Raw genomic sequence first — 11,444 nt, forward strand, 5'->3', positions numbered from 1 at the left:
TATGTGAAGTTATGCATGGGAATGCTACCCCTCTTCCCACCTGACCAGTCCCTCTTTTCTAACCCAAAGTAATCTATAACACTAATCATTTCATCCTTCACATAGGAGTGTAATCAAGCAGTGTTCTTTCTGTGCCTGACTTCTTTTGAATATACAGTTTGTTCCAAGTTTTGGCTTGTTTTTGTTTTTGTTTTGTTTTGTTTTGTTTTTGTTTTTTACATCATTCTGGCTCTTTATTCTGATAGTTGTCATTAAGTGTCAACAGATTTGGGTAAAATTAGAGGGAAGCTATAACTTCCTTTAAGGAAATTTTTTAAGTTTTTATTAGAAACAATTTTATTTTATATATCAATCCCAGTTCTGTCCCCCTCCCATTCTCCCATCCCCCCATTGATCCCCTTCCATGGGGGATCATTTTGGGCAGGACACAGGTCCTCCCCTGTGTATTTGGCTAAGAGAGTATCCCTCCATGGGGAATGAGCTACCAAAACTCCATTTATGCACTAGGGATAAATACTGATCCCACTGTCAGAGGCCCCATAGATACCTCTCAACTGACACTCACATGGAGGAACCATAGTTAGGTCCTATGCTGGTTCCCCAGTTGTCAGACTGGGGTCCGTGAACTCCACCTTTCTCAGGTCAGCTGTTTCTGTGGGCTTCCCCAGTTTGTTCCAGGTTTATGCATTTTGTTAAAACTAACAGGACTTTCTTCTTTGTGATGAGCCCAGGACATGTTCAGTAAAGTGTACACCTATTACAGAGTTTTCCTGAGGTTAGAGGGGATGACTTTCTGGGATGCTAGTGCTGGAGTTTCTAAATGAAAAGTCTGTTTTCTTTCCCTCTAGGGCAAAGTGTGAACCCAGAGAAATGGAATCTTCCTGGTACAGTGCCACTTGATGAGGGGGGAAGGAAGGATGACAGGAATGAGATCATTTTTACCTTCCAATTCAGGTTTTGTTCAGTTCACATGCCTCAGGTTTTATTCCAGGGATGGGAGCTTTCAGAATGTGTGGCTAGTGGCTGGGCTTCTGTGAGAGCTGTGGGGCCTGGTTGAGATTTCCTTTTTTGTGTGTCTGAAATCCCCAGGTGTTCATTCTGGGTCAGTGTTAGTCAGACTGAAGACACTTTCTGTTGCTAACTAGTAGACAACTTGATAATAATTACATAGCAGTTTGTCTTTCAAATTCCATTATACATCTGTGGAAATGATTTTTGTTTTATGCCTTCATTATTTTATCTTATGTTGGTCATGTGTTGTATACTAAATCAAGCTCACACCCTGTGAGAAAATTCCATTACTTGGTTGCAATGAATTAAATTTCCTTACACATTGCTGGGTTCAGTTTGCAAATATTGGGACAATTTATTTTTAATGCATCATTTACTTTTTCCTTTAATCCCACCAGTTTTGCTACTTTTATTTTTGAAAGCACTGTTACCAGGATACAAATGAATTGGTGTGTATAAGTTTTATGATTGCTATAGACAAATTGACCTTTTTAACTTTGTCTCGTTTTTTTCTGAAAAATAACTTTTGCCTTGAACTCTTTGGCTTATAGTGCTAACTGTAGGATTATAAATTTGTGTCCTCAACTTTCCAACCCCTTAAAAAGTATATGCATCAGAACAGGCAAACATACAGAAAGATAAATGCCTGCCCAACACAGACAGGTCAGGGGAAGTACAGAAAGTCTTCTAGAAAAATGACACTTCTTGTCTATGATGTTTGATTAAGAAGTGTATGGAATGCTCTAAAATTGATTTGGTGATGAACACCAAATTATAAGGAAAACCCAAACCCATTATTCTTGATATGAGTCAATTGCACACTCATTAAACCTGTTTATTGTTTGCATTACTTCACACAAATGGTAGAACATTTATTAATGTTTATGTCCTGTTTCTCTTACTACTTTGTCTTACAGTTCTCATGTTGCCACAATTACATCTTTATGTGTATACACATTACAAGAAATCTGTGATATTGTTTATTTTATTTTGAGCAGAAATAGAAGGGGAAACTACATACAAATTTTAGCTGTTTCTGAAGATATTTTATGCTTTCCCAAAATTAGTTTTTCCCAGGCTTTTTCTTTGATCTTGGAGAATTCAACTTTGATGTTTTGACAATTTTAAGCCTCCAATTTGTGTTAATAGATTAACTTCAGTTCATTCAAAAGTGTTCTCACTTGGTCTTTATTCCAGGTGAGTTTTGTTTTGGTGCTTTTGAAGATTTTTCATTATGTCACCATATCTGATTAAAGAATATGCATAGATTTGTGAGATTTGTTAACATTATAAGCAAGATTTCTGGTGTTTAAAGAAGTGATACATTCTCTGAAACCCTGTTTGTACAGAAACACAGTTATAATTCTTTATCCCCCCCAAAGAAATAGATGTGTCCATAATCACTGACTTCACATAAGGAAATATAAACACAGTTCCTGCCCTGAAGGCAGATCATCTACTGAATAGACATACATAATAAGTACCACTCATGAAAGAAATAATATTGCTTTAGTGTTTGTGGAGTCAGACACTTGCCAACACCAACTGCCTCTAGGATTCCTACTTGTAGTTGACATAAAGACAATATCATCCAATTCCCAAATTGAGTATCCAGGGCAGATTCTGCCCACCTATACATACTGTCTTCATTACACATTTGTAACAAAATTCCAAAGTATAATGGAAGTTCCACTACCTCAGCAAAAAGATCTGATGAGAACATGTACCTATCTATAAGTGGTGAGAAAGTAGTCAGAAATAGAATAATTCTGTCACCAAAATGATCCATCGGCTAGCTTTCTCATCATAGAGATAGCTTAATTTCCATAATCACTAGATTGCATAATCCTTTCTCAGTGTGTAATTATTAAATAGAGCTGAGCATAGCCTGAGCAGAACTTGGTTCATCAGTTCCAGTCATTTCAGTGCCTCAAAGATGAGGCCAGTGTCAGAGTCTGATGATGCCAGAGTATCTTCAGACAGGAAAATGAATGGAAAGTACGATATCTATGTATTACAGATTACATGGTTTTCTATAAGCTCCAAAGTGGTACATTTTGGTTATGCACAACATTTCCTCCCTTAAGAACCATTAAATCCACTGCACTGCAAATCCCAGGAAATCTGCGGATTTTTCCTGGCTAAAAAAATATGTAAACTTGTCTTTCATAAATTAAAAATAATAAATCATGGAACCTATATGTGTTAAAAATTTTTAAGGATTTTACAAATATGAATAATAAAATATATATGTATCAAAGTTCTCAAAATATGTATGGTATCATAAAGTAAATTATTTGCTTAAGGGAAATAATTCATTGCATTTTATCATGGGAACACAGAAGTTCATGAAATTAGAAATACCATGTTTTGACATGACAGCTTACAGGCATCACTTGGCAGGACACCACCAGGTTTTGACATTTCTAATCAAACCCCTCATCTCTCATGACTTTTGGTTCTTTCTGAGGGCCACGTTTTCTTTTTACATTTATTCTCTCTGTCTAATACACAACTTTAACTCTGATTTTTATGTTTTCTTTCAAATATCCATAGACACAGTGGACAATGAGGTAGGTTTTAGATAAATGATTTTATTCTAAGACTCAGATACAAATTGTGATCAGAGTTTCCCAGCTGGAGTTTCAAACTAAAACACCAGTGTTTTATATTAATAGTCAACTAAATAGTGTGTATTACAATTCTAGGAGACAAGATATTATGAGAAGAGTCAACACAGGAGTCAAATTATGTGGTAAAATGCAAATTTACCCTTAGTCTTGGTTGAAACTTCCTTGAGAGAGTAGATACCATGAGGATGTACCATCTCTAATTAAGCAAACACAAAATGGACTTTTCCTGCTTTCCCAACAGGACACCTTCAAATTCTATAGTAATCTTTACATGCGAATGAAATGAAGGTTACTTAAGTAACAAATCCCACCCATACCCTTAAACCTGAGTATGAATGTAAATGGAAACTATCTTGCTTCTCTTCTGAAAGATTAATGTTAACTTCATTCCTCAATTTTAATGTGCAGGCTTCATTGTGTAGCTTAAATTATTTTTTAATTTTTAATGTTTTGAAAATTTCACACATGAATACTATATTTTCACCATTTCTAACTTTCTCTACCCCCTTCATCTCCTCTTGTACCTCCTATTTCCTCTCCAATTTATGACCTTTTATTGTTATTATTTTTATACACACGCATACTTTTTATTTTTACATAATCATACATGTACACATATGTATAAATAAACAGGTGACTTATTTAGCATTTTCATATACATACGTGTTTAGGGATGATTACTTGGGAACTGATAATCTATCACAAGGTTTATTCCTGGAAAATACTCTTTCTCCCTCTCAGAAGACATTAATTTTCTACAGCGCTTCATCTAGGAGTGAGACATTGTGAAATTTCCCCCACCCACATTGGCATGGCAAGTGGTGTTGCCACTGTGTGGGCCATATTTTGGAAGCCATATTGTTTCTATTTCAATTGTTTCTATTATTTCATGGTTACAACTTTCCAATCATGCAGAGAAGAAACTGTCTCACAGCAGATATCCTGGTTCTCTGGGTCTTGCAATATTCTTGCCTCTCTTCTGACATGTGCTAAGCCTTAATGTGGGAGTTGTGCTGTAGATGCATCAACTGAAGCTAGACAACCCACAATCAGTTGTTCTCTGCATTTTGACTGGTTGTATGCTGCTGTAGTAGTCTCCATCTGCCATAAATGAGGAGTGGTGGCTACCTTTATCTGTAGGTATAGGGATAAATTCAGAAATTATAATTTTTCATTATTTTTGAAATTCTCTTTCCTCCCCCCAAATCTCCCATGTACCCCTCTGTGCTTTCCTTCAAATCATGGCCTCTTTTTATATCAATTATCATTGTACACATATATGTATATGGATATACACAGATATTCCTAAATATAGCCATATACTGTTATTTATATGTATGTTTGCATGGATGACCATTTAACATGGATAACCAATTGATGTGCTCTTCTCTGTGGAGAGCCAGTTCCCAACTTCATTTAGTTACCTGTAGTTCTTTGTGTAGGATTGAGGCCTCATGGGAATTTCTTCATCCAATTTGACATGGCTGTTGGTGTCATCCTTGTCAGCTCACATTTGGACAGTGGTGTTGGTGAGACTTTAGAGGATGCAGTTCAGCTACTACTAGAAGACAGAATCTCACAGAATCTCCTTGATTCTCTTTCTGTTGCACTCTTCCTACCACTTCTTGCAGTGTTCCCTGAGATTTAGTTGAGGAAGAGTTTTGTAAATGTATGCATTAGGACTTTAGAAAACTACTGTCAATCAATAGGCAGGATAGTGGGGTGCAATCCCAGAAATTAGAAACTATACTCTTTTTTTAGGAAAGTGGTAGTAGTAGATTCTCCTCTCGAGTCCATAACCTTTAAATTATTTTTAATTAAGCCAGTATTTTTTCATGTTGTAATGATTCAGAATTAAGCTTAGACAAACATTGCAACAGTTTAAGCTGGTGAGCTTTCTAAGAATTAGATCTTAGACATGATGTCTGAACAGTTCTGTATATGGCCAATATAAGTTAATCTTACAAGGTATGTACTTTCTATAGAAGTAAATTTTCTTCATCTGGTAATTTGTATATGTGGAATAACACTGAATAGCATAGTGCTATTTAATGATTTAATTTTTAGAAATATTTGATGCTTTCTAAAAGTCATGAGTTTTGATTCATTCTCCATAATATGTAACAGGCAACATGATGTGTCTCAGACACTATGGCCACAGCTAATGTGAGATAACCTTCACATGGTTTTGATACTGGGAAGTCTATGGAAAAATCACAATTTAAAATTCCAGGGAAAAATTCAGACTGACCTGAATTGATTTCTGGAACAATCTGAATGCATATTTGAATTGATTTGAAGCCAGAGGAATAAATGTTTTTATGCTTCCTGATTCATGTGCCCAAGACACTTTCCCTCTTCTCTGTTTTTAAAAGTACCTGTTCATCTTCACAACTCCTTTTTTGGTGATGGGGGAATTTTATTAATTTTTATTTTATTTGTTTTCAAAATATCCCGATCTCAGTTTTCCCTCCCTTCACTTTTTTTATACTTATCTCTTTTTTATTTTAATTTTAAATAGCTTGTTTTACATGTCAATCCCAGTTCCCTCTCCCTCCCCTCTTCCCGCACCCCCCCACCATCTTCCCCATCCTCCCACCCTATTGCCAATTCCTTCTGCATGGGGGATATCTAGAGTCTATCATTTCATTCAGGGTAGGGTCCAGGCACTTCCCTAAGAGACTGATCCAGACCCCCTGAATGTGAGAGTCAATGAGGAGGCCTGGGCTACCTATGGGGTCCTGAGCAGTGGATCAGTGTTTATCCCTCGAATACTAACAGACATCGTGTGTCCATAACACAAAGAGGGCTGCTCTCTCTGCCTCCCTTCACTTTTTTCAGTCCTCTGCCGGCTTGCCCAAATTCACTCCTCCTCTGTTTCCCTTCAGAGAAGAGCAGGTCTTCCAGGCATTTCGCCGAATGCAGCAGAACAAGATGCAATAAGACTAGGCATAAACCCTCATATCAAGTCTGGGTGGGGAAACCTAGTAGGAGGAAAAAGGTACCAAGAGCCGATGAAAGAGACAGAGATATCCTCCCCTTCAATTCCACTGTTAGGAATGCCACAAAAAACACCAAGCTAACGACTGTAACATATATGCAGAGGATCTAGCACAGACCCACGCAGGCTTTGTGCTTGCAGCTTCGGTCTCTGGGAGACCCTGTGAGCCCTGCTTAGTTGATTCTCTGTGGACCCAATGGAGATCTCCAATTTGCTCTCTCTCTCTCTCTCTCTCTCTCTCTCTCTCTCTCTCTCTCTCTCTCTCTCTCTCTCTCTCTCTCTCTCTCTCTCTCTCTCTCTCTCTCTCTCTCTCTCTCTCTCTCTCTCTCTCTCTCTCTCTCTCTCTCTCTCTCTCTCTCTCTCTCTCTCTCTCTCTCTCTCTCTCTCTCTCTCTCTCTCTCTCTCTCTCTCTCTCTCTCTCTCTCTCTCTCTCGTTTGGTTGTAGGTCTCTGCATCTGCTCCCGTCAGTTGCTGGCAGAGCTCTCTCTTATGACAATTGGCCCAGACACCAATGTATGAGTACAGCAGAATATCACTAGGAATAATTTTAGTGATTTTTCCCTGTAACAAATGTCTCCTTTTTATCCTTTTGTGCTGTGATATTTTCTTAACATGAAATATCATTTTACCTGTAAATGTGCTGATGTCTTTCTCTCTCTTCCACATACACAAGGAATGCTAGAAATCTTGAAAGTAAGAAAATGTTTTTAAAACTTCATGTCCTACATCTTGAAGCATTAAGGTTTGTAACTAAAAAGAAAGCAAATTTTACAAATATTTTATGTATATTCAATACCACTTTATAATCTTTATCATAACTCTGTCCCATATTAACACACTCTTGCTAAATTAGTTCATTCCCTTCACATGAAGACTGCTACTGATTAAGTGGAATTTCTCAAATCTCAAATTTTAATAAAAATTCTCTCTTTTCTAGTTCTGATAATCATAACAAATGTAGAAGTCCATGCTTTATTAATGGACAACCCTCTGAACCATCTTGAGTGAATATTCATTATTCATAATTTTGTACTAGGATTCCTGTACATATACAGGAATATACTCTTCTAATTAAATAAAACAAGACTCAGTGACCATCTCAGACTTCAAAATAATTCCATCCAATTTCACAAGCTATACTTTTCTAATTCTATAATCTCTAGCTATGTTGGTAAATTTTACGTGTTGAAGATTCCAATTAAGCTCTTGTCATCACCCCAGTAGCTTCATCTTTATACCAGTTTCCTTGCATAAACTATTAATGATCAGGCCAGAGAAGAACATAATCTCTTTGTATGATAAACAGTAAAGCCTAAGGAACCTTATGAAGAAAATACTGCAGTATAATCCACGTCTTTTCTTCCACTGTACTGAGTCTTCCATTTCATCTACTTCTGTTGCTTTTTGTTTGTTTGTTTGTTTTTTGACTGTTTATTTTTGTGCACTGTTCCTGGAGGTACTACAATACCATGTCAATTCATGGAGTGGACAAAGTAAGCTCCTATTCCAACTGCTACTTCCAAAAATCCATTTAATATATTGTCCTCAGATAGAGGACATATCAGGTATGAAACTGATTAAAAACAGATACTAAACTTGATCTTAGACCAAAAACTGAGAATCAGTTACTTCTTCTGTTATTTTGAATCCCAATTACACATTTGCTGAAAGTTTAAAGAGTATACTAGTAAAAGCTCTATATTCACAGTATATACTAATAATCATAATCTTGCCTAACATGGACTTTTATTATGCTCTTACAGACAACAATTTTAGAGTCATGATTATTTTCATTAACACATTCAAGAATAAGCAGTAATATACAATTTGACACATATCTTTGAAATATGTCCCAAATCATTAGACCTTGGAATATATCTAAATTTATATACATATAAAAAATCAACTACTGTTTAGGTTATTTCCTTCAAATATGATGAGTCCTACTGTAGTTTGCTTCTGTGTTGTAACAAAACACTGAACAAAATCAACTTGGGGTAGGAAGGGTTTGTTTGGACTATAGGTAATACCCTATTATTGAAGAAAATCAATTCAAGAATTCAAGACAGAAACTGAACCAGAAACTTCTAGTATTCAGACATCTGTACTGACTTGCCATCTGTACTGGCTTGCTCTTGGAGTTTTTACAGTATAGTCTCTCAGCTGTAGCCAATAAGAGCACCTCCTGTGTGAATTCACTATGTTCCCTTTTAAGAGGACCCTGCCCATCTCCCATCCCCCTCTTTCTCTTTCTCTGCCTCATTTCCCTCTCCTGCTGCTCCTGTCTCTGGAGGCTGATCTCCCTCCTCCCCTTTCCCCTTTGTATGATCCCTTTCCCTAACAACAACAAAAAACTGCTTGAACCCTGTTGCATGGCGTCTTTCTCTCACACTGCTTTTTTAATCTTTCAATTACAACATTGGTTGCCTGATTGGGAAGGCTCTCCTGGCATCTCCTCCTGCCTACAGACAGTTTGAGGCACACCAGGACCTTGGAACCCAGTTCACATATGACAGCCTTGCTTCTCTGGATCAGTGGATCCTTCCATCCAAAATGAGCATAATTGGTGAGTCACTCCACCTTCCCAACCTTAGGCTGTTCCCAAGATGAGAACTCATTTCATCTATGAAGTTTGGTTTCTCAGTTTTGACCTCAGTTTAAGTCCTGGGATCAGGCAACTATGTCTTTCTCAGGCTCAGGGTCCTTGGCCCCTACCCTTTTCATAACAACTCACTGGGTGGCCTGTGCCTCTCTGGAAATCAAACTTCTCTGAATTCCTAAGATGCTAGAAACTGCAGACCCTTGGATTTTACCTCTTTGCCTCACTCATGGGAGCTGTGTGTTCATCTGTACCTCCTTGCTGCTATTGGCATGTTCTTTGGAGACCCACTGACCACTCCTAATCAGCCATTGTTGCAGGACTACCGGCTGTTGGCACTAGAGCTGGGAGTGCAAAGCTACCAAACCTGGCCATTTGATGCTGTGGTGATTGGAAAGGATCCATAGTGCTTTAAGCCCTATGGAGTTGATTTGGATCCACCAAGAGCAGCATTTTGTCAGATCCAGGAGGCATCTTATAATTCCACGGAGCCTGGACAGTGAAGTGAAACAGTCAACTGCTCCAGGACATGACTAGCCTCCCAGCTTTCCCAGGTCCCCCAAAGATGAACAATAATCCCCAGGTCAGCAAGAAGTAGTCTTGAGAATATAACATCCTCATCCTGGCCTCACCTGCTACCCCTTTCTAACTCCTCACCTTTTTATAATAAATAAAAAGGGAGGGATGTTAGTATAAAGACATCTGTACCGGCCTGTCCTTGGGGTTCTGACAGGATATGCCCTCAGCTGCAGCCACTAAGAGTACCACCTGTACATGTTCACTGTGCTCCCTTTTAAAAGGGCCCTTCTCACCTTCCATCCACCCCTTTCTTTCTTTCTCTCCCTCTCTTTGTCTGGTCCTCTCTCTCCCCTGGCCCCTCTTTCCTTCCCTGCTGCTCCTGTCCCTGGAGGCCAGTCTCCTCCCTCCCCTTTTCCCTTTTTATGATCCCTTTCCCTAATAATAATATTTAAATAAAAAAACCTCTGTTTTGACCTTGTCACATGGTGTCTTTCTCTGAAGTGCTGCTTTTCTTAAATTACAACAGAAACCATAGATGAATGATGCTCCAGATTCATTTCCATGCTTGTGTCAGTCACCTTTCCTATACCTGCCCTAAGATGGTAATGCCTACAGCGGACTGGGCCCTCCTCCAGCAATCAACAATCAATGAAATGCCTCACCGGCATTTTCAAAGATCAATCTGATGGAGACAATTTCTGATTTACTGTTCCTTCTTCACAGGTTTTACAAGATGATACAAAAAAAATAGTGACATACTCTTTATTAAAATACAGATGTTTAAAATGAAATTGTGGATAAGACAAGTTGAGAATTTGTGTACATATCTCGTTGAGAGCCACAGGAGACCTGCCCCTTTCTGAACAGAAATGGAGGAAGACTGTATGGGAGAGCAGATATGAAGTAGAAGGAAAGAATAGGAGAAAAGGGGGAAGTGATCTGTATGTAAAACAAATTTCATTAATAAAATTATGTATATTTTTCAATGGTAGTTATTTGAGAAATACTGAAATTTAAAATTCCCTTAGGATTCCTCCTGATCATAACTCTATTCATGACCTCTCAAAGTTTTATTTTATATTTCTGGAGATCATTTCTACTTTGAAAACTAACAAGTTTTGTATTTCTCACTTGGTATTTCTGATATGCAAAAGAGCACAACTGGTAACAATTTGCTTTTCCAAAATCAATGGTGAGGAATACAGGTGGAATTTTGAACCAAGAAATCTCAATCTAGAGTACCCATTTTTTGAAATTATATTATTTTTGAGAATTTTATACATGATCACTGTAGTTGCTTCATTTCTACCCTTTCTTCTACTTCTTCCAACTAATTCCATGTCTTCACTCACTCCTTCTCAACTTTATGACCACCTCTTATTATTTCAACACACACACAATTTTCTGAGTCATTTAGTATTGTTCATATATGCATAAGTTTAGGGGTGACCATTTGGAATTAGTTAACCTATCAAAGCACTTGTCCTTGGAGTAGATATGGCCTTATTGGAGGAAGTGTGTCACTATAGTAGTGGACTTTGAGGATACCAATGCTCAAGATACTGTCCAGTGTCCAAGTCCCATTCCTGTTGCCTACAAGATGTAGGACCCTCAACTACTCCTACAGCACCACGTCTGTCTGCATGCCACCATTATCCTTGCCATGATGATAATGGACTGA

At 37.9% G+C, this 11,444-nt stretch overlaps 1 non-coding gene across 1 annotated transcript; it reads right to left on the minus strand.

Moving 5' to 3' along the window:
* Positions 1-8,079: 8,079 nt before the first annotated feature.
* On the minus strand, positions 8,080-8,271 carry LOC121144407. The gene has a single exon (XR_005881769.1). It is a non-coding gene; the product is annotated as a U2 spliceosomal RNA (small nuclear RNA).
* Positions 8,272-11,444: the final 3,173 nt, after the last annotated feature.

This window comes from Mesocricetus auratus, unplaced genomic scaffold (assembly GCF_017639785.1).
Source record: "Mesocricetus auratus isolate SY011 unplaced genomic scaffold, BCM_Maur_2.0 Super-Scaffold_100015, whole genome shotgun sequence".
In the NCBI taxonomy this organism is placed as follows: Eukaryota; Metazoa; Chordata; class Mammalia; order Rodentia; family Cricetidae; genus Mesocricetus; species Mesocricetus auratus.